Source organism: Lepidochelys kempii, chromosome 9 (assembly GCF_965140265.1).
Source record: "Lepidochelys kempii isolate rLepKem1 chromosome 9, rLepKem1.hap2, whole genome shotgun sequence".
Lineage (NCBI taxonomy): Eukaryota > Metazoa > Chordata > Testudines > Cheloniidae > Lepidochelys > Lepidochelys kempii.
The window spans coordinates 19,934,263-19,961,170 of NC_133264.1; the positions used below are offsets into that span (position 1 = coordinate 19,934,263).

Sequence of the window (26,908 nt, forward strand, 5' to 3'; positions counted from 1 at the left end):
GCCCACCTGATGATCACTTTAGATAAGCTATTACCAGCAGGACAGTGGGGTGGGAGGAGGTATTTTTTCATATTCTCTGTGTATAAATAAAGTCTGCTGCAGTTTCCACGGCATGCATCCGATGAAGTGAGCTGTAGCTCACGAAAGCTCATGCTCAAATAAATTGGTTAGTCTCTAAGGTGCCACAAGTACTCCTTTTCTTTTTGCGAATACAGACTAACACGGCTGTTACTCTGAAAGATAAAATGGAGGTTTCTGCAGTTTTAAGGCCTGTTCTTGATGTCAGTGAAGTCAATTTTAATTGTATGCTATGGGGGCATTAGAAAGCATTAAGAGTGGTTAAGCAAAACAACCATGCTATACAACTGGGCTGAAGCCAGCCCAAAATTCTGAGATACCAAAACTTAATGGGCTTTGTCTAATAAACATTTTTATGGGCATATCCATCAAAAAGATATGATATTCTCTCTTTAAATACAACACAAGTCCTCTATTTTAAATCTCTCTTCATACTAATGATTCTCTAGATACATCTTACTTGATCTGTTTTACCTGCAATACTTCCCCCCGCAAGCTTTCACCCTTTCATGCCAATGGCAAGATCTTTCCTTCCTCTCTCATAACAATCCATACTTACTCCAAACAGTAGGAAAGATTTTCAAAAGTACAAATATCAGTTAGGCACCTAACTCTCAGTCTCCCCCTGCATCCATTATGTCCAGCTAGGAAATTCATTGCAAAGTAAAGTTCAAAGGCAAGAGTAGAAGTAACTGGTATTGATGCTAGGGATGAATGCTGGTGTCCTGATCCTGCCAACAGATTTTACACCATATGAACAATAAAGTTATGGAACTTCTTTAGATACATCAGCATTGATCAATGTTCATTTTACAGAGGTCACAAACATACATGAGCAACATTTCAGTGAGGTTTCCACAAACCGTTGAAGAGTTCACTTGCATTGCTTATTCAGAAGCAAATTCATAAATCTTTCAAGGATCATATGTCAAAATATACAAAATAAATATCCTTAAATCTAACTTTTTTTTTTCATTTTGTCTACCGGTACATTTTGATTATCATCGACAGAAATACTTTACATCAGTTTGTGTGTGTGTGTCACAAACTCAATGTTTATTGACATTTGACAATAAAAATCTAATATTTTCAAGCCTAAATATTTTTAATCTAAGATTGCCTTTCTTTGGGTCTGTTAGGTCTATTTATTTTCTATCACAATTGATCAGCTTGGAGCAAGGTAAGATACTAAAGATATTTGTACATTTAGGTAAAAAATGAAACCGTTTTAGAGAAACCTCCCTAATCTGAAAACAATACCATGGTTGGAGACTGAAATATATAATATAGTGAAATATTAAAAATTCTCTCTGTTGATAGATTTCACACTCCAACAGGCTCAGTTTACAAACACAAAAAGCAGGAAAAAAAAAAAAAAACTAATACAGCCCACAGATAAGGACTGATCTAAAAAGTCAGATAGAGACTTGAAAAAATATTCTTAAAGAAAGTGAACCTGAGAATTGACAACACCGCAAATCTCCTTTCAAGATCCCTTACCCAATGTGTTTGTGTCACCATTATATACAGAATTTTTCCACTGTGCACACGGTTTCTAAATTATATATGCCACAAGGCCTACAAACCAGGAAAAAGTGTTTTGACATATACCACTCAAGTATGAAAGTAACCTTTAACTTTAGTGGTTTATTCAGGAACTATGCTAGTGTTTTTAATTAGCTAATGCTTCCTTAAGAGCTGCAGCCCCCCCAAAAACGTAATAGTTCCATAAAATGGCTCTGTTTTAATTTCTCTAGCTTTAATGTAGCATACAGTACCCAATTCTACATCCCAACTGTAATTAGCAAGGATAATTACAAAAGCTGTATGAATAGTAGTTGCAGATGCTATGATAAGTATGTTTAGTGTAGTCCTATGTACATTACCAATATTACAAAATTTATTATGAAGAGACATCAGTAAGGACTAAGTTCGAGTGCCATTGAATATATATATAAAAGTTGTGTGACAGGAATCTGAGTAAGGGCTCAGTGATATACATTTCCCATTTTTAAAGAGGTAAATATTCAGAAAGCCATAGCCTCCACTTTGTAAGAAACAGGTAAAAATATACAGGAAAAGGAATTGGAATTTTGTATCTTATCGTCATGTAAACTTGTATTTCTAAATAAAAAAAAAATAAAATGAACAATTGCCCTTTCAAAAGAAACAGTGTAACCTACCCTGTAGAGACCCAAAAGGAGCTCATTACATCTCCTCCTAGGATCCTTCTTTGGAATAATGTTATATAATAATTATGTATATTTCATAATTATATATTATGTTATGTATATTATGTATATTATGTTAATAATTAACATAATAATGTTATGGGAGTCTGAGACATCAGTTATCAAAGGCAGTTGTTGCCATAACAACTAGGGAAACAGTGACCCTCCGCAAGTATACAAATGAACAAGAGGGAGGGAATGATGAGTGGCTGATTATTTCTAATGTCCCAACGTTACTGCTTAGGTAGGAGTATGGGATAGCAAATGTGCATTATGCAGGGAGGGAAGGAAATCAGGCTTTTCCATTTTCCCCATATTTCCTAAAAAACAACAAACATGGGAGATCATCATCATTCCACACATATTAATCATTGGCTGAAATTGGGTTCAAATTTCCCATGGCATAATTACAAAAGAGGGTTCTGAATAAAGGTGAGACACTGAGTATAGTCCCTGTAAAACAGAAAATTCTGTCACGATCTTAATAATTCTCTTGCTATTTTGAGACCTTAATAATGTGTTATGATGCAGTGGTAGTGAATGTCAGTTACTTTAGATTAGCACTGCTATGTTGAAAGTAAATGCCTGTTTATCTGCATGCCACCCCAAACATATTAAAGCAGTGTAGATGGTGAACAGCACAATACATAGACAGCTGTTTTTATTTTCATTTCACAAGTAATAAATCCATATATCAATGTCCTAAGTCAGGGGTTCTCAAACTGAGGGTCGGGACTCCTCAGGAGGTAGCGAGGTTATTACATGGGGCATCGCAAGTTGTCAGCCTCCACCTCAAACCCCGCTTCGCATCCAGCATTTATAATGGTGTTAAATATATAAAAAAATGTTTTTAATTTATAAGGGGGGGGGTCTCGCTCATAGGCTTGGTATGTGAAATGGGTCACCAATACAAAAGTTGGAGAACCACTGTCCTAAGAGTTCATATTAAAGCCAGTGCTGGCAAGAAGAATCTGACTTTTCCCTGTACTCCATTTAGCATGGCCTCAAAAGCAAGGGCATTTAATTTTTTGTTTTACAACTCAGTAAAACTTGTAGAGTTGCATGCTCATTTATTCATGTCTTCCCAAATGTCTTTGTAGAAGGCAGAGGGAAATAGATAATAAAGTTACATTCTTAAATTATGCATTAATGAAATTGACTTCTTTAAATGAAAACAACTCCTCCTTTTAAATTTTGACACGATGGATAGCCTCAGTTACAGCCAGATTAGTGGCAGAATTCTTTGTGAAGGCAAGGTGTTCTTTTCATGCAAAGGATCAACGCCTCAATGGCTGGATAATTTTGCCTGAGTGCAGGACTCTACCCAGAATGACACAGCACAGACTGCACCAAAATATAGGTCCAAAAGCATTTTCTGTTCATTGACATTATTTTTCTCATTACACAGTAGTCATTCTACTCAAATTCTTTGTGTAGAAGAACAGAAATAGGTCCTGACTGAAGTTTTAATTATAAAACTGAGACATAGTTAAAATGCAAAAATATATTATTAAAGAGAAGTTCTTAACAAATATGGAGAAACACACAAAAAATCCAGCCTTTAGTTAATATCCATACTTACTACTGAGAAAGAAGTTCCTAGTGTAAATTAGCATAGCTCTATTGACATGCAGTGAAAGGGGTCTATTGTTGCACCTGTTCATTGGGCTGATTCAATAGGAATTCCACATGTGGAGGAATGGCATGATTAAAACTGGGCCTATGCTAGTGACTGGGAGAAAATCCTCAACCAACCGTACCGCACAGCTCTGGATGGAACATGTAGAAGGCTGTAGTGTTCGAGGCCTCAAACTTTCAATGGTTATGAATAAGTCTTAACTAAAGTGGCGCTACTACCTCCCTATAATATTTTTTCCTATTCTGATGCCCAAATCATGCTGCTTCCACCTCCGGAATGGTCCCACTGTACAAGGCAGGGATTGTGTGTTGGGCTGCTGTGCAGGGGCCATGCACTCCTTACACAGAGTTCAGCTCCCTGGAGCCTAATACACGATAACACAAAGTTTGAGAGTTGGGCTGGGGAAGGATCAAAAAGAATGTACTGCTATGATGCTCCTCCAGTCTCCTTTCCTAGAGGGGAGAAGGGTATGGTAGAGGCATGCACGGCTACCTCAGCCATTGGCTGGAGCCAGTCCATGTGATTGTGGGGAGGATTCTTTCCCCCCCGTGTATCTATCCACATCCTGGCCCAGCTACTCATGCTAGGAACTGTGCAGAGGATTGGGGTCTAAATGCAGACACACAGTCATAAAATTACCTAGTACAGTTTTTCAGAACATTATCAGGTGTGCTAATTCTCAACTGATGTAAATCAGAAAAACTTCACTGATTTTCAGTGAGAGGCCCACTCCTGCATCTGATCTATTTGGGGAACTTCTATTAATTCAATGGGAATTCCACTTGGGGAGGAACTTTAGGATTGAAAGTGGACCTATGCCACTAAAAAGTTGGCAAGTCATCCATGTCTCCTTACACTGCCTCTTCTGCCAAAGTACGTATTAAGAAGACAGGCCTATAAATTTCAGTATTTCACTAATTTATTTGAAGGAGAGTGCCATGTCTTGCATCGTCTATACAAAGTAGGCTTATTCATACGGTCTATCACTGAACAACTGGATGTACTAAATCTGTATTAAACACAGCACTTGAACAGACGAAGTCAATTTTTCCAGAGTTGGCTACCCAGCTGGTTTTTCGGTTCTCATTACATTAAAGGGTCACTGAATGATTGACCTTTCATCATTCAGATATTTGTCTACTAGAACTATGGCCGTGGCTGTGCTGCTGTATTCCAAGACGAAGATGAAATAAATATATTGTGTGTAGGACTGATTGCAGTGACTCATGCTCTCCTAACCATTGCTGCCACCAAGTCACTGTTTCTTCAATCTGTTTTGCACTCAGCTGGTAGGCAGTTTCCCCAAGAATAGTGCAGAGGTTTGTTTGAATATGGCATTGTCTTAGATCACTTCATTTCCTAAAATCCAATAATCTTTGTCTACATGCTATGAAAGGTTCTCTCTCAACACAGGATATAGATGAAGTAATTTTAATACTGCATGTCTTTTCCTGGCAGGCATTTCACTGACTCTGGAGTCTGTGGCCAGCTTCAAAGTCATGCTGTTTGTCAAGACTACTGCAGCAGCACCACCTTTGCATTCAGATTGTGTTCACATTTGTTTGAGCAAAAGGTGCATGTTTCTGATAAGTGGAATCTCTTAACTAAAGCTCACAATACCAGCTCCAACCTCCTGAGTAACCACCTCACACAGGCAGAGGATAAAGCTAAATTGAATGACACATTCCGCTCCACAGTCTCTGTTGGCTTTCTACTTGCAGTAGATGGGTGCATACTGAACAGCTCTATTGTCCTAGGATCCACTATGATATGGTACTGTAAAATTTTATTAAACCTGAACTTTCTCCTTAAAATAATTTGACATGTTTGGGTTCTGCAGCTGAGTCAGGTTTTTCTAATGGAATTGGAGACACCTTTTAATTCTGCATCATATTTCCATGCCTACAATTTTCATCATAACTCATATCCTGCTTCACCTCAAAGATTAAACCACCCAAATGAAGAATCCATGAAAAACCGTAGTGCAGGAAGCTGCTGAAATAACATATGTGGGATTCATTGACTTTCACAAACATTTTCTTTCCTTTTAATATAATCATTCAATAGTTCTCATGTTTGTCAGTTTATTTACTGTAAAAAAAGATTAGCTCCCATTATTTTAGGCATTGTTTAAACACATCCCTGCCCCACAGAGCTTCCAGCACCAACAGACAAAGGGTGAGGGGAAACAGAGGCACAGACAGGTGAAGTGACTTTCCCAGGGGCACCCAGTAAGTTAACAGATGAGCTAAGACTAGAGTCCAAGTCTCCTGCCTCTCAGTCCATTGCCCTATACAATAGATCATGCTGTCACCTCATACATACATTAATAATTCTGGGCTTTCCAAAGTCTGAGTGAGAGACAATCCTCAAAGGGACGATAGTGGGGTATGATTATCATTCATACAAGAAGTTTGAAGAGACTAAAGTTCTCTCACATGTGGTGCGGCCTCAAAACAGCAGCTTTCTCCATTAGATTCAGTTCAGTGCTTTTCCATTCAGTGGCTCTAGTTGGTCCTTGGCAAATAAATAGTAAAACAGCTAGTTTTAGATACTGGCTTAGTGGCAATACCCTGCCATTACCACTGCAGTTGAGAAGCTAATTGAAATATGACTGGCAATGGATGCTGCCGTTGCTGTACAATTTCTAAAAAAAAATTGTGTTCTTAAAGCTTGCAAAATGATATCAGATAAATGACAAGCTGTCATATAGGTAATGTGACACTAACTAGAATAATGGTCTGGAACTCAAACCAAAATGCTACCCATCTCATTTAAAATGAGTTGTGCTCTTTCATACATTTTAGGCAGCTTGTTGATATAGTATGTCAATATTCTCAGTTTAAATTGTCATGCAGAGATATTATTTTTCTGGAGTTAATGTGACATTCCACAACGCCTTCAGATTAATTAATTGCCATTGAGATGGTAGCAGGGTAGAAATAGGTATGATCTTTTCATTAAATCTTGAATAATTGACAAAGAAACCTTAAGAATATCTTAAAAGGAAAGAGCTTCTCACAACTTTACTAATGGATAGTTGACCTGCTATTTTTGTCACAAAAATAAAAACCATGACATTTTGCCCTCTCTTGACTTCAGCTTCATGCTTTTTGGGGGAGTTGAAGAGTGGGAGGTATGTTAAATAAATAATATACCAAAGAACTGACAATGTTAACTATCAGCTCCACACAAAATGCAGCCGTCATTTTAAACTCACTATTCTTGAAAGATATCCATTATTTTTGTGATTTTACAGCTGCATAAATAAAATGCTTGTATTTCAAGAAATCTGTCATCTTTATTGTGGTTTTATGTATTACTTTAACACTAGGCACTTAAGCTTGAATCTTTATTGGTCTGATCCAAAGCCCAGTGAAGTCAATGGGAGTCTTTCCAATTTTGGATTAGGTCCTATGTGAAGCTCAAATAACCATGACTCAAATTGGCTCTTAGGCTCTTGGCACTTCATATGTAGATCTTCCTTCATGTGGGAAGCAGCTGTTAAGTTAGGCAAAATCAAAGAATAATTTCCTCCACACTTCACAAAATAAATCCATTTTGAAATGTCTTTGGACTTTGGTAATGTGTTTGACTCAAATTTGGTAAGGGATTTCCCATGCCACTTTTTCTTTAATAAAATAAATTAAAGAACTTTCTCATGAATGGTGCAGAGAAAATGAACAGGAAAGTGTAATTTACCCCTTCACATAACCCAATGAAATGAATAGGCAGCAGGTTTAAAAAAAAAACGTAATAAAGTACTTTTTTGTTTTGAAGACACAATACACAGTCAACCTGTGGACCTCATTGCCAGGGGATGCTGTAAAGTCCAAAAGTATAACTGGGTTCCAAAAAGAATTAGATAAGTTCATGGACACTAGGTCTACCAATCTGGGTTTCCCTAAACCTCTGACCCCCAGAACCTGGGATTGGATGACAAGGAATGGATCACTTGATAATTGCCCTTTTCTATTCATTCCATCTGAAACATCTAGCACTGGCCACTGTCAGAAGACAGGATACTGGTCTAGATGGACCATTGGTCTGATCTACTATGGCCATTCTTATGTTCTCATGTGTTAGATTTATCTCTCAGTACAGTGTTAGACTCAAGTCCAGCAAAGATTTAGACACACAATTTTATGGGCTGTGAATAATCTCATTGAAAGTCAGTGGAATAAAGCTAAAAGTGTGTAGATTTTTGTAGGATTATTGCCTTAAAATTAAGAGCACCTGAAATCCTTGCTCCAGTGTGGGGCTCAGATAGGCCATAACAGACACAAATCAGCCCTGCCTGGAGAGAAATATGGCCAGATGCCAAGGTTTTGTATTCATTCAGCAGAAAGCTTTTTCAGGTGGAATGCTTATGGATTTTCAGCCACAGTTTAAATATTTTCTTTTACTTGCAGGGGGAAGAGGGAAGCAAGGGGTTGGGGGTGCAAACAAGACATGTCCTTTCCCAGGAGCGAATCCCACTACTTAATTTACCCTTCTCCTCAACTGGAGAACCTGGAGGCAAAAGTCAATTGTGCAAGTTTCCCTCTGCTGTTTTGTCATGGTGGGATTCAATGGTCTCTCAAATGGCTTAACTGCAGCAGTTCATATCAAACTTAGTACTTTGCTGGAGCTTCTGCAGTACTTACACATAAAGTACACACTTCTGAAATCATACAGGCATTGAACTCTCTCTTTTTCTTAGCTATAAGAATATAGTGCAACCAGGTAGAAGTACAGTAGAACCTCAGAGTTACAAACACCAGAGTTATGAACTGACCAGCCAACCACACACCTCATTTGGAATGGGAAGCACGCAATCAGGCAGCAGCAGACACACACACACAGAGCAAATAGTGTACAGTACTATGTTAAACGTAAACTACTAAAAACAAAGGGAATGTAGCATTTTTCTTCCGCATAATAAAGTTTACAAGCTGTATTAAGTCAATGTTCAATTGTAAACTTTTGAAAGAACTATAACATTTTGTTCAAAGTTATGAACATTTCAGAGTTATGAACAACATCCATTCATGAGGTGTTCATAACTATTCAGGTTCTACTGTACTGGGCAAGCTATGAGATACCAAAAAGTCTGAGAGAGCTTTCCTTGGAAAGCAATCAGGGGATAATTCTGATGAGTTGTAGGCGATTTACTCATAGCAGCAGCACTCTGTTCTTCAAAAGATATAATGAGAAGACATGCAATTGTATCCAAATATCCTCAAGGTTTGGCATGTGTAATTGGTGCAGATGAATTTTTACTTCACTGTGATCACCATGAACATCAGTGTCATGGTTTTTGTGGCTTTTTTTAATGTTTTAAGGAATCTGTGGTTCTATTTCTTTATGACTATGTTATACTGAAACCCCCTGCTGGGACTGAAGGCAGCATTCAAAAGCCAGGCAGTTCAGTCAGGGACTGATCAGCCAAAGAAGAGGCTGTACCCTTGGAACTCCAGGGGACTACTGGACTACTTGTGCAGGTGGGCAGGAGAGAACCAATCTCCGGCAGTAGGAATGAGAGCTGGGATGAACAGATAGGAGAGACCTGGGCCTAACTACTGGTCCCTATGAAGTTTCATGGCAGGTACTGCAGCTGGCCAACCCTGTGAGGGACATCTCAGGTGGGAGAAGAACTTGGCCTGAGTTATGCTCTGATTCTACTGACTTGGGGTGCATGCAGAGGTCAAGGGTTACTGTGCACCCTGCCCTGAGGGTCAACTGTCAGAAGCCCAGAAACCCCCAAAGCCCTTTGTCAAGGTTCCTCCCCCACTCTGAACTCTAGGGTACAGATGTGGGGACCTGCATGAAAAACCTCCTAAGCTTATCTTTACCAGCTTAGGTCAAAACTTCCCCAAGGTACAAAACATTCCACCCGTTGTCCTTGGGCTGGCCGCTACCACCACCAAACTAATACTGGTTACTGGGGAAGAGCTGTTTGGACGCGTCTTTCCCCCCAAAATACTTCCCAAAACCTTGCACCCCACTTCCTGGGCAAGGTTTGGTAAAAAGCCTCACCAATTTGCCTAGGTGACTACAGACCCAGACCCTTGGATCTTAAGAACAATGAACAATCCTCCCAACACTTGCACCCCCCCCGTTTCCTGGGAAATGTTGGATAAAAAGCCTCACCAATTTGCATAGGTGACCACAGACCCAAACCCTTGGATCTGAGAACAATGAAAAAGCATTCAGTTTTCTTACAAGAAGACTTAATAAAAATAGAAGTAAATAGAAATAAAGAAATCCCCCCTGTAAAATCAGGATGGTAGATATCTTACAGGGTAATTAGATTCAAAAACATAGAACACCCCTCTAGGCAAAACCTTAAGTTACAAAAAAAAGATACACAGACAGAAATAGTTATTCTATTCAGCACAATTCTTTTCTCAGCCATTTAAAGAAATCATAATCTAACACATACCTAGCTAGATTACTTACTAAAAGTTCTAAGACTCCATTCCTGGTCTATCCCCTGCAGAAACCAGCATACAGACCGACACACAGACAGACACACAGACCCTTTGTTTCTCTCCCTCCTCCCAGCTTTTGAAAGTATCTTGTCTCCTCATTGGTCATTTTGGTCAGGTGCCAGCGAGGTTACCTTTAGCTTCTTAACCCTTTACAGGTGAGAGGAGCTTTCCCCTGGCCAGGAGGGATTTCAAAGGGGTTTACCCTTCCCTTTATATTTATGACAGCCTTGCTGGTCCCTCTCCTGATAATCAGGACATCATTCAAAAGGATCAAGATGAACCTGGCAGGTCCACTAGAAAAGACAATGACCAGCTACCAATATATCTTGGTGATACTGGACTACACTAAACAGTACCTGAGGCCATATCCCTTCAGTCAGCCATTGCCTGGTGCATAGCACCTGAGTTGCTGAAGGTATTTGCTAGGTTCAGGGTGCCTAAAGAGATCCTGACAGATCAAGGGACTAATATGATATCCAAGCTGATGCAAGAGCTATGGGCCCTCTTGAAGATCAAATCACTAAAGGACATTGGTCTAGCACCCCCAAATAGATGGACTGATTGAACATTTTAAGAAGACCTTGAAAGGGATGCTGTGGAAATTCGTAGTCAGGGACCTGCGCCATTGGGACCAACTACTTCCCCCTCTTGTTTGCCATTCATAAAGTACCACAAACCTCAACAGGGTTCTCCCCATTCAAACTCTTGTATGGATGTCAGTCCCAAAGATACAGGCTTCCTCCATGAGACATAGGAGGAATAAGCAGCCCTGAAGTACAATGTGGTCCAGTACATGATCCGACTGCAGGAGGACTTGGAGAAGGTAGGAGTGTTCACCCAGGAGACCTTGAAGAAAGCCCAGCAGGAACAAGAATGGTCTCATAACAAAGGGGCCCAGACAAGGGAGTTTGCACCCAGGGACCGGGTTCTACTCCTCCTCCTCCCATTGGCAGTATCAAAACTGATGGTGAGTGGCAGGGCCCATTTGAAGTAGTGAGAAGGGTTGGGGTTCTCAATTATGTGATATTCCAGTTCAGAAGATGGAAGGAAACTCCGGTATATCACGTTAACCTGCTCAAAGACTGGGTGCAAAGAAGAAGGCCTTCTGACAATGCCAGATCCACCAGAACCAGAGTTGGGTCCGCAAGGAGTCTCCAACCACACCTACAGATCAGTGACAGTGGAGGAAGGACCCCTGCATGAGCAAGAACAACAGCTAAGACAACTGGCAGAAGCCTTCCAATCAGTGTTTTCTGGGCAGCTAGGTCATACCCACATGAAACAGCAACATATAGGCACAGAGCCAGAGAAGATGATCTGGGAGAACCTTCACTGGGAGAACTACCAATGAAGATGTGGGAAACAGTCTACCAGGAGCTGTAGGTGATGTTAGAAATAGGGGTTGTCGAAGAATCCAAGAGTGACTGGCATCATGTTAGTGCTGAAACTCTTGTCGACCCATTTTTGCATTGACTGAGTTAGGGTTAGGGTGTTCCAGTGCCTGATGGACCAGGTGATACATCCACATGGAGCATATGCTGTGAAATATATAGATGACATTGTCATGGATAGTCCAAGCTGGGAAGATCAGCAGAGATAAGTTTTGGCCATACTGCAGGCTCTTCAGAAGGTGGGGCTGATGGTGAATCCAACCAAATGTTGGCTGGCTGGGCGGGCGGGAGGTGAAATACCGAGTGGGAAGGGGAAGCCTGCGGCCACTCATGGACAAGGTACAGGCCCTGGCACAATGCACAATGACCAAATGACAGGTATGCTCTTCCTCAGACTTGCAGGATACTGACAACATTTCATCCTGGACTTTGTTACTATTGCAACCCCCCTGACAAATCTGGAAAAGAACAATAGCCCCCAAAAGATCCCATGGTCAGCAGCCTGCAAGAAAGCCTTCCATGAACTAAAAGAGCAGCTTAGTTGAGAGCCCATGCTCATCCACCCAGATTTTGCCAAGAAGTTCATGCTCCAGGCAGATGCCTCAGAGGTGGGTAGGAGCATGGTATTATCTCAAAACATCAACGGTGAGGTACACCTTGTAGGATACCTCCTACTCAGTCATTGAGAAGGAAGCTCTAGCTCTGAAATGGGCCATGGACATACTGAGATATTACCTGTGGGGCAACCCCTTCAAACTAGTGACCGATTGTGCCCTGCTACACTGGCTGAACACTCTGAAGGACACCAACCCTAGGATCACGAGAGGGTACCTTTCATTATAACCATATAATTTTGAAATCCTTCACTCGGTCGGGAAGGACAATAAGAACACAGGTTTCTTTTCAAGAGATGAGGAGGTGAAAGAATCACAGAATGGCACCCTGACACTGGCCCTGAGGTGGAGGCTGTATAGACTCCTCGCTGGTCAGGAAGGGGTTAAGGAACAGTTATGGGCTAAGGAGGCCCCACCTTTAGTGTTTACCAAGCATGCTCAGACTGAAGACAGGGTTCAAAAGCCAGCCAGCCAGTTCAGTCAGGGGCTGACCAGCTAAGCAGGAGGATGTACCTCCCAGGGATGACCAGAGCGGATCCCAATAGGGCCAGTGAGCAGAAGAGACCCAATACCCAGCAGCAGGAATGAGAGCTGGGAGCCCAAAGGCAATGTTTCCCAGAGTCAGGCAGTGGCCAGATCAAACCTGGACTGGAGTACTAAGTGACCCAGGGAAGCTGACGAGACACCCTATAGAGCAGGTGAACAGCCGAGTCAGCCTTCCAGAGCCCTGAGTTGGAACCCAGTGGAGTAGGGTGGGCCCAGGTTCCCCTACTCCTGCTCACCCATTGGGCAGGACTGCTGCTGCTGGGACTATGACTGCTAAGTAGGAATCCCTGCACCAACCTTGCCCCCTGATCACATATGCCATGCATGATTTTGTACTGTTTGTGTTGACCTTCAAGTTGAATGGATGTCAGTATTCCATTTTTCAAAACTATTTCCTTTTCTATGTAAACTATTCCAATCCCCTCCCAACCCAGCTCCCTTATTTATACACATTTTTAAGTCTTTTATTTTGACTGACGCTCCAACACAGTAAAACAAAACTATTATTTTTACAGTTAATGAAGACTAGACATTACTGATTAACAACAATTCTGATATACAGACTACATACACTAGTTCACTGAGCTTTTATTGTTTATTCAGTTAATCAAGTATTATGTTTTTATTCATACAAAGCTGATGCAGTGAATCTCTTAGAAAAACTTGGTAGAATTCAACTTGTACAAAATTCCCTTTCTACAGGATCGTTTGTAATACCTCACATAGATAACTACATGCATATTTAGTCAACTCTACCCAGTGATAAGTAATTTTAATGAAATACTTTTCTGATCTCTATTATGTAATCATATGGGGACCACAATTCTGGCATAATGGTAATGTTTCTAGGATTTCAAGAAAGATTTGGACTTTTAGCTTCTCTGGTCTAAATAGTGACTTGTTATCTTTGAAGGTGCAGCGAAAAAAGCAGCTTAAAATTTACACCCTAAGACTATCAGTGCAGAGTTGTAGTTCAATTTCCTAAAGGGTTTTTGGAATAAATAGCAGTCAGCAAGCCTCCCATAAGAAGGAAAGCTTCGGTACTCATGTGCTTGTTGGACAGTAAGTATTACCTAAAAAATTGAGGGCGTTCCTAAGGGTCATAGAGCACTCAGTTCCACAGAATATGCTACTTTCAGCACATAATTTCTAAAATGCTTTGGACAGTGGTAAAATAGTAAGAATTTTGTTGAGAGCTGCATATAATCAAGGACTATAATCCTTTTGAGGGACTCTTACCCTAAATCTACAAAGAGGAAAAGTGGTGGAATTCATTCATCTTTAGCAGAAGGGGAACATTTGCCTTTTCTCATTTTTGAGTAAACCTGGTCTATAAATTTCAAAACCCTTGTTGGAATATAAATAAATTAATAAAAAAGTTTGTGTGATCAATGTGAGATCTTGAATATGTTTTCTTTAAAAAAAAGAGAGATAATTGAGTCAGTTGAACCAGTTACATATGATTTTTCCAGCTCACCAAATGAGTGATCATAATGAGGAGTTAACTATAAAATCTAAATAAAATGCAGAACATTCATTACAACACTATTTCAAGGTTACGCATCAGTGACCATAAGGAGATCCTCTCTGAATCCTGTATGAGCCATTTTCATTGAATCTTGCAATACAAAATGGCATGAATGTTTATGTGAAATTACTGAGTTAGAAAAAAAGAAACTGGGAAAAAGAGACCTAGATTACTACTGTAGGATTAATGAATCCCAAATTATAATCCTAACAAATTAGAAATCTGAGAATTCCCCATCTAAATGCTTCTGTAGTTATCATGGATTGAGATTTCCTATTGACCTTGAATATAAAGGCTACTGAGGCTTTATGGTGAAATCCCAGAACATTTAAATCAATCGGAGCTTTACCCCTGATGTCAATGGGGCCAGGATTTGACCCTCTGTCTCAGTTCCCCATCTGTAAAATCAAGATTGCAATATTTTTTTCTCCTATCTTTGTCTATATTATCTATTTAGACCATAAGCTCTTTGGAGCATCTTCCAACATAGGTACACGAACCTACCTCAGTGGAACTGGAATCTCAGTTGGGAGTCACTTGGCAATACTGTAACATAAATAATCAGGAAGGGCAAGGGCAATTTTCTTAACTGAAACAGTTTTGAGGACAAAAGGCATAATATCCATTGAAACAAAAAGGAACTGTATGTGTATGGAAAAAACAATCAAACCCATGTACATTACAAAACAATACTGACAAATGAGAGAGTATTTGGGAATAATTTCTTGAACACAGTTGAATTTCCTCTTGTCTTTTATTGGCTTTCCCCAATTCTTTCTTTTCTTAATTTGTGCTTTTCTAACCATTAAATAGAACTGTTAATAGAGGAGAGCATGTAAAGCACATCTGAGTGTCTTTTACCCCATAACAAAGTTCTACATTGTCTATATAGGTCTGTTATCTTTGCCTCAGACTGTTTAGTCTGCATGTATTTGTACGACTGAAAAACCAATACAAGAAAGTACCATAGCAACAAATGAACTAAATGAGGCCAAGCATCTTAAATATATGTTTACCATAAAGTGAAAATCCATGCCTGAATTTCCTTCTTTCATATTTCAGATGAGTACTAAAACTACATGAATTTTCCACCAGAAATCACTAACTCACTCAGCATCCTATCATGACTTGTTTCTCTATATGCTAGATGTTTCACTAAACTGAGCTTCACTGTTTATTAAACTGAACTCAGTGAGAGCTGGAAGAGTGCTCAGCACCTCACACAAGTAGGTACCACTTTTGTGCAACATTTATGCTTTGACACTTGAATTTAAACCATTGCTTCCTCATAAGGGATTATTCCTGTTTGTCCGAAAAAGAAGGGATTAAAACTGAACAACCTTCATTGTCAAATTGGAATGGAACATTGCATTCTGCAGGGAGGTGAGAGAATGCACAGAGTTCATTAAATAATGTGAGTAGTAATGAGGGTTTACACAAATCAAACAGTGTGTTAGGTAATTGTAATGTTGCTTTGTGGTGAACCACCTGTCAGGAAGTACTTCCAGCCGAAGGCTCAATCTGCTACAATGCCTCCAGATGATTTCTAATTAGTGTAAACTTCATCTGTGGCATGTAACCGACCTATTAAAAAGGTTTCTGTGGTTTTTGCAATTTCTTATTCTCTTCTTTTACTAGCACTGTTTAAATGGCTGTTTCTGTCTGATTCTCTGAACGAGGCTCTTTGGCTGAAAGGAAGTACAAAGAGAATCATATCAAATACCTCTGAAAAAACTGAAACTGTCAAAAAAAGATTTTAAAAGAAAACACGCCCCCAAAATCTGTTTAGTGTTTGACCTTCAGAAAAAAAAAAGTCAATACTGTAGATCTTTGAACATTGCCAAAAAAAGATGTTAAACATTAAGATAGTAGTACAAAATATCATCTCGTAGTGACTACATATTTGATAATATATCGTTAAAATGGAAAGTAAAAAAAAAAAATCTGTCTGCAGTAGAAGGGTTAAAAGCCTGATCGAAAGCACTTGGAGTCTTTCCATTGGCTTCAGTGAACTCTGGATCAATCAGACCCTAAATAAACTACATAGCTGTAATAGAGTAGAACCGATAGTATCTCCAGAATTGTAGCAGGTAGAAGCAGCTCAAAAAGAAGTTGAGTCTCTTTAGCTTAAAGAGAAGGTTAAGAGGTAACTTGAGCAGGCTCTAAACCTGCATAAGGAATGGAAATTTAATAGACAATTCTTTAACCTAGCAGGAAAAGGTATAACAAGATCCAAGGGCTGGAACTTGAAGCTAGACAATTTCAGACTAGAAATAGGGTGCAACTTTTTTTAACAGTGAGGGTGATTACCCATGGATGACCGAGGGTGGTGGATGATCTCCATCTCTGGGATTTTTTAAATAAAGATTGGATTTTTATCCTAAAAGAAATGCTCCAGTTCAAACAGGAATTCACTCAGGAAAGTCCTATGGCCTGTGCAATACAAGAGTCAGACTAGAAGATCACAATGGCATCTTTTGGCCCCAAACAATGAATAAAATAGTGGGAGAGTTGTCCCAGGGCCACAAAACACAGGGAGGGGATCCATTTTCTTTCCAAATGGAAGGTGATTCACAAGAAAATCCACCCAATATCTCTGTGTGTATAAAACAGTTGTGACAGAACCGTGATATTATTCACAATGCCACATTGACTTTGGATGTATACATTATCTTCCCCAGTGATATGTTTTACATATAATATAATAAATGAATAATTTTCAATGTAACAGTTGGGATGATTCCCTTATTTGGCAATTTTGCAGAATTTGTATCAGCACATATATGATTCTGCTGTTAGAACCTCAGCCCTGGTCCCAGACACACATCAACCCATACCCTCCTGCAGATCAGTTCTCTTTCTTCATTCTATCCCTGGCTGCAGAGACTCAGAGATATCCTCCAATTTTTGGCACCTTGCTGCCACATGCTTCCTGCCACATAGACCCTCTTCCACTGTCCTTCAGCCAAGTGGCTAACTGTGTCAAAGACTAATTTGTTTTCTAGCAGTCACTTATCACCATTCTCCATTGCCCAACAGTTTGAACTCTGGATTTATCAACTCTCCCTCCCCTGCATTTTTATTACTTTACTATTTTCTTAAAGCACATACAAGCATCTGGGACACAGTCAAATATTTAAGGAAGTAAAACAAAAACAGACCCAGTGGACCTCCAATTATAAACACACTCTTAGAATGGTAGAAGAAGGGAGGAAGTAATGATCAGACAGACTGACCTAAGAGAAACACCTGGCATCCTGAATGCTGAAGAAAGCAACAGAGGGACTCTGGAAAACACACTCAAGGAGTGAGTTCCATAGACATTATCCCTGAACTAAACAGGCCCTGTCCTAGGCCTAATGAAATTAGAAATCTGTAAACAAAGCAAGAAGAATATCTAATCTCTCTTACCTTGCACCTCAGAATATAGATTCCAAACATTTTGAAAGATAATTAAATTACATTTTTGAGTAATGGAATCCACATCCCTTGCAGGGAAGGACAAAGCAACTTGGATCAACCTGAATACAAGCAAAACTGATTCTTCACCTATATTAGAATCTAATTAATCCTTTTTACAAGTTTGAAAGAGCTTAGCTAACCCTTTGCATGCCTGTGCACTCCTTATTTTGCAGGATCCAGAATTAGTAACTGGGAACTAAGAGAACAGCTGTTCTTATGGAACTTCAAGATGCATTGAAACTAGGAAACAGAAATCTCACAAGAAGCCTGATCTAGTGAAATTTCCAGATCAGAAAATGAATGGGATGTGTAGATAAGCATACACGTTTTGTATAGCTTGTCCAAAGAAGGCCTTCATACACCACATGTGCAGTCACATTGAACTCAAACACAGAATTTGCCTGAAAAATCTTGAATACTGATGATGATGATGATGTGTTAAGAGAAAAACAAAGTCTGAACTCCTCTCAGCACGTGTTTGTGCAGCTGACAATTAAAAAATATATATATCTTCTGACTCAAACTTACCAATTTGACCTGGAAATTGTTTGACTTAATAAATATGGAACCCCATAATGCTGTTTTTACTGAGTCATTTTCTAGAGCCTAACGGCACAATAAATATGAAAATCTAGATATTCTAATACCTGTGTAAGACTGAATACTGATAAGTGCTGAACATACAAATAGCTATGTACAGGCAACAGTAGAGGGAAAATAAGAGCCTTTCTTCATCTTTAGAAACAAAAATAAAAAAACTTTTAGGGTACTGAGTTTGCTTAGAATGATTGGTTATGGTCATTAACTCAAGCTGCATAGTCACTATCTTCTTTGATCAATTATTCTGCAACTGTGCAGATAGTATTCTACATCATCTTTCTATTGTTCATTGCTTGATGAGCTATAATTTTGTGCTCCAATACCATTCATTGTTCAGAGAAGTTAGAACAATGATGTATTGTAAAGTCTCTTTACAAGTCCTCTGGAATTCTTCTGCCAAGCTATAAAAGGATCTTTCTGGGATGGTGAAATTTCTTCTAACTCAATGGTCTGTGCTTGCAAATAATTAAATTTAGTCTACAAAATAGTTAAGTTTGAGCCTCCATTTCTTAGAAAATGGGTTAGCTGCTAAACGTTTTTCAAGGTGTAATCTAATGGGAGTCTTCACATCCCCCAAACTCCTGGCACTGAAGGAATTTTGAATCAGAGCTTTTGCACAGAAAATGAGCAGATAGTATAACGACCTCAGGATTCATTAAACAACAAGCCAGCGAATGAGAAAAGAATAAAACTTTAATATAACAAACTTGAAAGCTTTTGTAGTGAGCTGCTACACACAGCCATGTGGTGTTCCCAACCCCCGCATCCTGGGCACATCTTCAAATTCCTATGTTCATAATACTGTCCCTTATGAGGGAGCGTCTCTAAATTATAATCTTCTACAAACATATCTCTACAGATAGTGCCAATGCTGTACATACTAAGTGATGTATCTTTAAGTAAAGGCAGTAGCAGTAACGGAAATTGGTTCTCTGGCTCTTTACAAATGAGTGCTGTTATCGTGAGCCAAAGAACAAAGAGAATTTTACAGCCTCTAATTATTTTACAAGGAGGAAAGGCCATTACATAGATCCCTTTAAACAGTCTTAGAACAGGTATTTGGTTTTCAATCATTTCAGTATATTCTCTATTTTTTTTATTTTGAGAACTTAATACACAGTAACTATTGACATGAAAACGTGAAAGAGGAAGCTACCATAGAATGACCTCTAAAGTCAATGAGCCCATATATAGAAGACATCCATTAGATTGGAAATTCTGAAAGTTCAAGAAATGTAAATGAAAACAGAAATTTCTTTTTTGAAAAACCTGTCCATTTCCAGACCCCCTGGGTGATTTCAAAATAGGCAAATATTAAAAAGAAAGTAGCAACAGTTATTTTTGCAAGTCAGGTACTGATCTCCCTGAAATTGATATTATTAATTGGGTTAGCAGGAAGAGGAGTGTTTCATTCTTGCTTTGTCAAAAGTCAGAAGTAAATTATTAATGAAAAGATTGTTACACTAAATTGCAAGCTCCCTGGGGCAGGGACAGTCTTTGTTTTGTGTTTATATGCTGCTTAGTACAATGGGGTCCTGGGCCATGACTGGGAGTATGTCTAAACTGCAGTCCCTGGGTATGATTGCTGTTTGAACCGACACACCTGAGCTAGCTTTAATCTTGCTTGCTTGGGTCCTGGAGCAGTGAAGCTGCAACAGAGTGCGCTTCAGTGAGGATTGTATAAACCTGCCTAGCACCCCAGGTAATTATTCATGAGGCTACCCTGCACTGAAGTCCCGCAGACAGAGATTCGCTCTTCTGGCACTAAAGCTAGCTAGATTAAATCTAGCTTGGGTATGGCTACTCTGGCTACAAATCACACCATGTGATTGCAGTGTAGACAAACACTGGGTGTTCTAAGCACTAACACAAAATAATAAAGATAGCATCAGTTACTCTCCTCATAAAAGTTCATAGCATTCAACTTTTTAAAATAAATCTTTCCTGTTATTTGGAGCCTCAAATCTCTTATGTTCCTACCTAATATTCAAACAAAGGCTTTAGGGAGCACTGAGAGGTCACAAAGTGGCTTTTGGCACTTTCCAAGAGGACTACCCAGTTATTTTTTTTTCTGGCACCTTCTTCACTTTAGATATATTCACAAAGAGAGACTAGAATGATATTTATTGCCAAAACTCATCTTGCTCATAATATTAGTTTGTTCCTTGAGAGACCAGGAGGGTAAGGTAATATCTTTTATTGGACCAATTTCTAAATATTACCTCACCCACCTTCTCTCTCTCTCCGGAAACAACATGGCTACCACCATGTTTTGCATGTTCATGGTTGATAACCAAGAAATTACTATAATTGTTTGTTTAAATACCTGGATCCACTTGAAATCAGTGTAGAAAGAGGTCATAATACAATCAGCCCAGATGCATGAAATCTGATAGAGCTGGCAAATGCCACCTGCCATAGATACTTTTAACTTCTGTCTTCTCATAAAATACCCACTGCAATTAGTCTCCCTGACAACCCCATACTTTCCTAATCTGATCCTTCATGTGGGTTGAAGGCTGGTGATCTGATGTCTGCCTTACCAACTGTGGAACACCACTTAATCTTTTGAGGTGTCCAAATGACTGTCTAAACCATCAGGATCTGCAGAGGGGAATCATTGAAGGGTCATGTCTCTCCTCAATCCATTCGCAACTGGGCTGAGCAGAAATTTCTTGCCCCTGCTTCCCCCACTCAGTAGATTAGCGGGGTGGGGGGGAGGAGAACATGCCATGTCTTACTGCAGCTTTATTAAACCAGCTGCAGATAGCTAGGAAAGCCCAGCATTAAATTCAATTAAGCTTGTTAAATGTCAACCAAAGGGGCCTCTCATCATTACTAGCTGGGTGAGAAAAATATCAATGTGGGTTGTTTTTCTCAGGAGGAAAGGGGTTTTCTTCCTCTTATGTGATCAGTGATAATGAGCCCTTAATCATTTTTAATATATATTTTAATTGTTTTAAATATAATCAGACTTCAAAGCCCTCCATGGGTCAGCATCAGGCCTGTTGCCAGCCCTTCCTGTCCTGGGACACACAGTGACTCTCGGCGCTCACACAGTAGAATTCCCTGAAATCACATGTAATAGGAACTTACATACCCGAGCTAGGAAACAGGAACCTACCTGCAAGAAACAGGAACTAGAAGAATGGGTGAACTCACATTTGCCAATTTCAAACCTACTCAAACATCATGGGTAAAATACTGGACTCACAGAAGACAGTGGGCATTTTACCATTGATGTCAATGGGATCAGGATTCCACTGCATGGATTCAAATGCTGGACTCAGAATTAAGTATTATTGAGTTCCTATTTGGCTTATGCGAGACTGAAAATTTGAGGGGGGGTGGGAAGAGTGTGTATATGTCTAGTTAAATTTAGATACAGCATGTATACACTGTCCAGAACTCACCTGCTTATGGCAGCATAGTATTTGGGAAACATTCATTTATACATGATGACACATAGCACAGACTTCCCTGAAGGTAGCCTTAAAACAAAAGAATAATTCTTGAAAAGAAATATGGGTTTAGACGACTGGGAAAAAAGACTCAAACTCAAACTAGTTTTGCTAACACAAATAAATGCTCATGAGGTTTGTCTAACACTAGTAGATAGGTGGTGATTGTCCTACGGCAACTCGGCTATAAAGAGTGATAAGGGAAGATTCTGTAAGGCTTGTGAGCTGGCGCCACATAACGTACATCAATCATTTCACACAGTGGACTTGAATCATCTTGATTCATATTCAGTCACTTCACTGTGGGGATCGACCCCTTTACTCATACAAGGGGGGACTCAGCTAGTTCTGTGGTATCATCCTCCCTGCCAGCCTTGTGCAGGGTGCTCAGTGCAGGCCAGAGGAACAGGGTGGAGACTTGGTTGGCCAGAGCAAATACATATTCTCTCTCCTGTCAGTCCCATGGAATGTATCCACACACACAAAAACAGCAACAACACAGCCCCTGAAAGATAATGGTATTGCCCAGCCAGGGTAGTGGTGGGAGTGTCATGGGAGACAGAGCTGATGTAGAGGCACAAGGCCTAGTCACGGATGTCTGTAGGCTCTTGTGCATCTGTAGTAATTAGTGGTATTTGTAGGTGGGCCCAGTCTCCTCTTCCATGAGGAGAGCAACCCTGTCCCTCAGTAAGACAATCGTAGGAATCTCCAAGAGCCTCATGGAGATTTCCTCCCACACCTTTAAACAGGAGAAGGAATGGCCTGGACTAATATTTGATGATTAAATCTGCAACATGTAAGTATTTCTCTGCACTTATGTACTGGGGTCCTTTTCAAAGAATGGTCCAGATCCTCTGCTAATGTTAACAGGCATAGCTCCATTCAATAAATGATTTATACCATTTGAGGATCTGACCCTCTATGCTGACCTACTTTATTTTAGGGGCTTCTAGGACTTGAAATACAATTTTGCTTGCAGTATCAGTCCAAGGGAAGAGGAAGCAATTGTTTTCATTGATAACCAGAAGTGACAGTTTTCATTTACCACCGTACCCCGTTTGCCAGGGTTATGTGGGAAAATACTATTGCGATATTGCCTCTGATTCAACTAAGTTTATGAGAAAACTATGTTTGAGGTTAGGCAACAGGTTATATGTCTGAAATCCGTAGTTTGAAGAGATGGTAACATTCTATAGTTTAGATTAAAATTTGTTTTAATTAGAAGGGTGACTTTGCCTTACCCCACCTCAAACTTCCCAGAAAAGGTAATTTCCCCTTGATATTTTCATGCAGCATTTATAGATATATTTTCGGCCCAAATTTGAGGTGATTCCGACAAGACAGTTTTAAGCTATAGGACTTCAAACAAAACTAAATGATAGTCATATTATGAAAATCTATTTAATACTTCTCTGCCACACATGGCTTGCCTGAGAAGCTACAATTGCAGTTCATTTTAAAGATCTTTGTAAGACGTAACACACAAGGTCAATTATGAGACAGGGAAAGGAATTATTTGGAAGTTATTCATGGCTGAGTTAGTCAGAATGGCCAAATCTCTGCCAAATCCACAGAAGGCAAATCTGAAACTGAGAGCAGGAGTCTAGGGTACGAAACCTGTAGGAGCAGACAGGCTGGGGAATAAAGAGCAAAGAAACACAGAGTTTCTATATTACTGAAGTTCTAAAGCTCCCCACTCCCTTGCATTCTTCCATCCACATGCCCTGCAGAGCTTAGGGTCTCTTCAGGGTATCTTACTTCCAAGTGCCTGTTCTTAATACAGAAGACCTTTTAAAAAACAAACTCCATCCCCCAGCATTACCCAGAAGACTAGGTTCAGAATACACATCAGTAACTCGAGGATAAAGAAACAACAACAAAAACTCAAAAGTGTTGAAGTCATGAAGAATCAACCATTTGAAAAATCAAGGAATTCAGAGCTCAAGGTAAACCACAATAAAAGAAAAATGAAACATTTGAAAGCATGGAAAACAATAAAGCAAAATGACAAGGCCAAGTAGAGTATTTTTAAATCATAAAATATTTGTCATAGTTGTTTTGTGTAAAGAGGCTATCCTAAAGGTAATCCACATAACAGAGCAGAGGTATTAAATAACATGCCCTACTCCTTATCCAACATTTTAAAGAACTCCACAAATAGTATCACAATAAGACACCAAAATACTATATACATAAGAAATGTATCTTGGCAAGCTTTGAGATCTAGATGGCATAACAATGGGACACTTCAGACTATTCTTTAGAAGATGTAATAAAACAATCGAATGTGAATGAATAGAGTATCCATGACTCCTTTTACCGTATGTAAAGTTGACAGCTTGAATAAAAGACAGACCTGCACAATACCTTCTATTTAAGGGGAGATATCAAGTGTGGAGAAACCAAGGTCAAGTTTAAGACATAATATTTAATAGTAGACAAAGACTTCTGCTGAATACTTCTATAACAAGAAGTTAGAGGAAAAGCATTGTCAATAGAGTTTAAACATTTAGCTTGACCAATAAGAAAAAAACCCTTTACACAATGGGATGCAGCCTGGTAACCCTACAAAAACAAGCCTACATTTAATTCAGTGAGAAGTCTGCTTGAGTAAAGAGTGCAGCATCACAACCAGCATATTATGAGTGTGCTCAATAAACATGTAAAAGGTACATTTTAAGCTGGCACAGCATCCAAAATGAAGATATATTTTGTCACTAAAAACTATTTTAATAAAAACTTATTTTTATTGCACATAGTAGCAGAACATGAAGAATTTAATTGGTTTCATTGCAGCTAATTATTGTTGTTATAATTGTGTCTTTGGGCCCAACCAAGGTTGGGGGTCATTGTGTTAGACACTGTACAAACACATTGTTACAGACATTCCTTGTGCCAGAGACCATATAATCTAAATGGACAATGCTGACATACACTGGGAGAAAGGAAATACCTTAATAACCTAATTAGGCTTGTTTAGCCTAACCAAAAGAAGGTTGAGAGGAGATAGGATTGCTCTCTATAAATATGTCAGAGGGATAAATACCAGAGAGGGAGAGGAATTATTTAATCTCAGTACCAATGTGGACACAAGAACAAATGGATATAAACTGGCCACAAGGAAGTTTAGACTTGAAATTAGACGAAGGTTTCTAACGATCAGAGGAGTGAAGTTCTGGAATAGCCTTCCAGGGGAAGCAATGGGGCAAAAGACCTATCTGGCTTCAAGATTAAACTCGATAAGTTTATGGAGGAGATGGTATGATAGGATAACATGATTTTGGCAATTAATTGATCTTTAAATATTCATGGTAAATAGGCCCAATAGCCTGTGATGGGATGTTAGATGGGGTGGGATCTGAGTTACTACAGAGAATTCTTTCCTGAGTATCTGGCTGATGAGTCTTGCCCACATGCTCAGGGTTCAGCTGATCACCATATTTGGGGTCGGGAAGGAATTTTCCTCCAGGGCAGACTGGAAGAGGCCCTGGGGATTTTTCACCTTCCTCTGTAGCATAGAGCATGGGTCACTTCCTGGAGGATTCTCTGCTCCTTGAAGTCTTTAAACCATGATTTGAGGACTTCAATAGCTCAGACATAGGTGAGAGGTTTATCGCAGGAGTCTGTGGCCTGCGTTGTGCAGGAAGTCGGACTAGATGATCATGATGGTTTCTTCTGACCTTAATATCTATGAATCTATAATTTATTGATGGGAAATGGACAAGCTAATAAAGTGACTTTCCAAGATCACACAGTAGCAGAGCCATAACCCCAAATTTCCTGAGTCCTAGTGCAGAGCCTTAATCAGAAAACCTTGGAGCTTTCTTGCTCTGATGGTTTCTAATGTGACAACAGTGTAAACAATATTTGAATCTGGACCAAAAATAATAATTGGATACAATATCATATTAAAAACTGACAGTTTTGTGAAAGGATCATGTGTTACACTAAACAGATGTCATGTATTTGAACAAATTCAGCAGCCTTTTACTGAGATGGTATATTAGAGACCAGTGTATAAAAGGGATTTGGCTCCTACAGTCTTGTAGAATCTAAGTCAATGATTACATTTTTGTTGTCCTCTGACTAGTGGATTGGCATCTTTTCCAAGTGAAGACTGTCAATGTTTTTGAATTATATTACCAATGCAGTGTAGATGTAAAAATACAGCTGAACTAATCTGTGGTCACTATCTTGCAGTAGCTTAAGAGATATCTATTGACAAGCAAAATGATTTTCTGTCAGTGGTCACATTTCATCTGAACCTGCTGATAATAACCAGAAGGAGAAATAAGCAAGTTACAGGCCTATTCTGACCTGTGTAAATCTGAATCAACAAAAGGCCAATGCAGATGTACTGTTTGTTAACGTTCACTATGCTAGAATTTCTAAGATTATTGGTATATAAATGTACCAAGACATCACTGCTTGCTAAACATATGCACAAATATGTAGCTGAATATCTCTAAGTATGGAATATGGCTATTACTCACACAAAAGTAATGTTTACTTTTTAAATAAGACTCTAATACAGAGAATCGCCAGCCTATATCACTTCAAGTCATTTTGGTAACACACTATGATGCCGCTTCATTCTGTCACAATTTCTGCTGTGTGAACATATTTATTCTAGCTTCAGATGCGTAAAACTCACAAATAACCTACAAACACACTTCACTTACATAAAAGGACTTAATCCAACACCGATTTAAGTCAACAGTGAGTGCTGGATCAGACCTGAAAGAAGTAATCCAAACTGCCGGGTAGAACAAAAATGTTGGTACAGTATTTTACGAAATAATTACAATGACCAACTCCCATTAAAAATGTGATAATTTTTATTTTGATCTTTCATTTAACTAGATCAAAACTGCAGGCAACAAAC

The 26,908-nt window shown here is 39.3% G+C and overlaps 1 long non-coding RNA gene across 3 annotated transcripts in view; it reads right to left on the bottom strand.

Moving 5' to 3' along the window:
• The window catches only part of LOC140916868 (uncharacterized), a 312,726-nt gene that overhangs the window by 214,928 nt on the left and 70,890 nt on the right, over window positions 1–26,908 (bottom strand). Inside the window, exon 1 of one of the 3 annotated variants that reach the window (XR_012160674.1) lies at window positions 15,005–15,052. The exons of the other annotated variants lie outside the window; for them this stretch is intronic. This is a non-coding gene — a long non-coding RNA (uncharacterized lncRNA). Of the gene's footprint in view, window positions 1–15,004; window positions 15,053–26,908 lie in introns of those variants that run through there. 3 annotated transcript variants of the gene reach the window in all.